Raw genomic sequence first — 4,614 nt, 5'->3', positions numbered from 1 at the left:
TACCAGGATCTAGCCACCAATCACATTGAACCATAAGTAAAAATAGAAGTTTCCATTAAAAGAAATAGTATAATTCAAACATCAGTTTTGAAAATCAAACATGTTCAGCGGAAGCATTAGTTATCGTTCGATAAGCTTAACATAAAGCGTTTAGAAAACATTCCAACTTCAAGTGTCCATTCCGTTGCCACGACCCATGACCACTCCAGCTTCCCAAACAGCGAGTCCCATGTCAGTGTACCTAATGGCCTGCAAGCATGCAGAAAAAGTGTATCAGCATAAAGCTGGCGAGTTCACAGTTTATTAAATGTTTGTTACCAAGTGTTTGTTTAAGTCATGTTGATAATAACTCGATACCACAAGACGGCTGTTGTTGCCCTTCCCCAATGCTCTATCAAACATTGGTCATGTGGTTAAGGTCATTAGTTCATGCCCGTCCTATCCAGGTACGTCGTGAGGGTGCCAAACCTAATAGCGCTATCAACTAATAACCCCGTTGCCCTACAAGCAACTAGTTCGGTAGTAAGATGGGACTTAAGTGATAGAAAGTGAGTGTATTATCCAACATAAACATTCACTGATATCTGCCTCATATCCCCTACAGGGATGAAATGTTTGTTTGTTTGTTTGTTTGTCCCCACTGGACACATGCTTGTAAAGAGAGTAGTGAACTCACCTTGGATTTGCTCCATTAGTTAAGTTATGTGTTCCAAGTTAGTCAACCAAATCCTAATGTGGTTACCAATGACAATCAGTTTCGTACTCAAGAAATACCCTCATTGTTGTCACGCAACACGTATAACATATCAGTTCAACACCGCATACAGTTTACTATCACATAGCATATCAGTTTACAATGTACAACCCAATAAAAAAACACAAAGCCCAGATAATACACGGTCTGTTTCAAGTGTGCGGCCCACTGTACATTCGTGGCCCAACAAACAGTGTTCAGCCCAAATAGTAGTTCAAGTTTTGTTTCGAATATGACAGTCAGTCGAGACCATGAGGTTTCGACTCGCAACCTCTGATGTGACAACTCGAATTTCCAAGATTTCTATTACGCATTTATTGCACGTTTATTGATTGTTTGAATTGTTTGCTTGCACAATTGGTTTGCTATGAAACTGTATACGTTTTGATATAATATAGTGTTTTGTGGTTATGCATGGTTATGTATTACCTGTGAATGATTTGACAAATACTTAAATGAGGTGGTGAAACTGTAAATTGTATATCTTGTGCATGAAATATGTGATAGATAATTCTTTAGGGTGTTTTGTGCGAATAGTGAAACTTTAACAACTTAAAACCCTAATCTCCTCCCCTAATCATTCTCTAATCATTCACAAGAAATCAAAACACGTACCCACATTCCCTAACCCCCCTACAACCATCTTCTTATCATTCTTGGAATCACAAGTCTTTTGCATCAAGGTTGATTGCAAATTCATCTAGAATCGAATCAAGGTAATTGTTTAATCATTGTGTGATGTTAATTGTTGATTGATTGATTGGTGTCAAAACCCTAGTTTTTCATATGATAATCTCTGCATGTTTGATTGTTTCTGATTCATGAAAATGATTTGAGTTGTTGTGGAATCATTGATTGATGATTTAGAAGCAAGATAGGTTGAATGATAGATTGATGATTGATCATTGCACTGTGCAAACGTATGAATTTAGGGTTTTCATGTTCGTATGATAGCAAAACGTAACTGCTTGAATCACAAGATCGTGGGAGGGAAGTTGTTGCCTGAGTTTCTGTGCATAGTGAATGTCTGAGTTTATTGATTGTTATATGTCCGAGTATATTGATCAAGCAAGTGTCTGAGTTTAATGGATTACATATGGCCCGAATATAATGTATGCATATAGGTCCGAGTTTAACCCCCCACCATGTTGTCCGAGTTTAATTTCCTCCCCATGTCCGATTTTAATGAATCTGATTTGGTCCGAGTTTAACCTCCCTTCTCTTGCCCGAGTTTAATGAAAAACAAGATGGTCCGAATTTGTTTATGAGAAGGGTTGTCCGAGTTTAAAGTGGATCACCCTTGTCCGAGTTTAATCACTTTGAATGCTTGTCCGAGTTTAATCACTATGTGCTTGTCCGAGTTTAATCACTACATGCCTATCCGAGTTTATAATAAAATTGGTGGATGTCCGACTTTGTTTGGGCCTTTGTTGGTCCGAGTTTAATTAATGGACTCAAGGGTCCGAGTTTATGGCTTTGTAATGTTGGTCCGATCATTTAAATCACAAGGTCCGAGGTTGTGTGTGTGACATGATGGGCTGAGTTTATTGTATGATATATCATGTGTTATCCGAGTTTTGAACAGGGGAGACCCCCCCCCCCCATACTTGTCTGAGTTTTGAGAAGTGCATGACCCTGTGAATGTTCATATGAAGTCTTGAGTTGTATGATAAATGTTGTAGAATCTGTTAAGCCTTGAATGATGTATATGTGCTCAAATTTGGAACAACCTGCTACTGCATGCTAGTGTCTACTATTGTATACGACTAAGTGATACTGTCTGATTATGATGGTACGTATTAATGAATGATACTGCATGTTAGTATGAATGATACTGCATGTTACTGTGCGATACGTTACCGTATGTTTCTGTTGAACACCAAAGAGTTGTAAACATAATTGAACATAAAATACTTACATCGAATCATGTGCAATACATCCTAGGTCGTGTGTAACGGACTTAGACGATTAGCAAACCCTAGAAGCAATAACATACCGAGCAAACCAAGGTGAGTTCACACAGCCAAGGCATGGGGTTCCCAGGGTGGGAATGGGATTTGATTATTTACTGGTACTTATCTATACTGGAACGTAGTGATGTGATTTGATGAACTATGGTACATACTCCGCTGATTGAACTACGACTAGACTAGTAACACTTATTGAACTGATCTTCGCACACCTGCCAAGGGTTGGCCGCGATCTTATGACTGACTTCGCACACCTGCCTTTGGAAGGCCGCGAACTGGAATTTACTAATCTTCGCACACCTGCCTGGTAGGCCGCGATACATACAAACCTAGTCTAGAATACTCGGGATGAACATCCCCCTACTATCTTCGCATACCTGCCTGGGAGGCCGCGATGGAAACTAATACGATACACGACATAACGAACGAACATACTACTACTCACACTATACTATTACTGAACTGTAAACTGTGAACTCGCTCAACTAGTTGTTGATCCTCTGTTACATGCCTTGCAGGACATTAGGTACATATGGAGCTTGCACAGGGAGGAGCAGGTCGTTGTGGAGATTGAATCGTGGATGTTATGTTATACTTACAACACTTGAACTATTTACATACATTGGATATCATTATTACGCTTCCGCTACTTGAATTATGTTTTGTTGGAACATCAATCGTATTGAATAATTGGTTTACATTTATTATACTTGACATTAACTACATGTTTGATATGATTGGTGGCTTGATCCTGGTCAGTCACGCTCCCAAGCGGTGATACTCCGCAGGTGGATTTTGGGGGTGTGACAGATTGGTATCAGAGCCATTGGTTATAGAGAACTTGGTTTTAATATGGGAAAACGTTTTTATTAAAACCAGACTATAACCAGAACAGTGCTCTCAACGATCCACAACGACGCTTCGCTCCACGTGCAAGACTCGACATCCTGGGTAATAAGGTTTATGTTTATTACCTGCTTGCTAGAACTGCATAGAGCTTTGTTCGTAGTATGCTTACATTACTTTGCTCACTACTTGTTATTGCTTGAGAACACCTACGTGCTTACACTTTTCTGTCATCGCCCTACTCGCGAACCACTCTCACTTACATTACTTTTACTATGAAGATCATGTCTGGAAGAATTAGCATGACACAAGCCCAGCTAGAGGCTTTCGTTCAAACTCAAGTTGCTGCGGCACTTGCAGCTGCTCAAGCAGGTAGTATACCCTGCAGTATAGACTCACACTAGGATCCTTAGATCCTACATTAACTCTCGTATTTAACTTTGTCCTATTCGTACACAATAGGTCAACACGCGCAGCATCCTGTCTGCACATTCAAGAACTTCATGGACTGTCGTCCAAGCTCATTCAGTGGCACCGAGGGGGCAGTGGGACTCCTCCATTGGTTTGAAAAGCTAGAGTCAGTATTCGAAATGTGCGAGTGCCCTGAGGCTCGCAAGGTCAAGTACGCCACTGGCACTTTGGAAGGAATCGCGTTGACTTGGTGGAACGCGCAAGTACAGATCTTAGGGTTGGCAGCTGCTAACGCCACACCCTGGAATGATTTTAAGGAACTTATCAAAAGGGAGTACTGCACACGTGAAGATATTCACAAGTTGGAAGACGAGCTGTATAATTTGAAAATGGTTGGATCAGAGATCGAAGCGTATACTAAACGGTCGAACGAGCTAGCCGTGCTGTGTCCAACTATGGTAGACCCTCCGTACAAGCGTATTGAAATGTATCTCAAGGGATTGGCGCCAGAGATCCAGAGCCATGTGACATCGGCCAATCTTGACAACATTCAGGCTATTCAGCGCCTCGCTCACCGTATTACAGATCAGGCAGTGGATCAGAACAGACTGCCAAAGCGTGTCAAGGCTACTG

Source organism: Helianthus annuus, chromosome 7, assembly GCF_002127325.2.
Source record: "Helianthus annuus cultivar XRQ/B chromosome 7, HanXRQr2.0-SUNRISE, whole genome shotgun sequence".
Classification (NCBI taxonomy): domain Eukaryota; kingdom Viridiplantae; phylum Streptophyta; class Magnoliopsida; order Asterales; family Asteraceae; genus Helianthus; species Helianthus annuus.
This window is presented reverse-complemented; position numbering follows the sequence as displayed.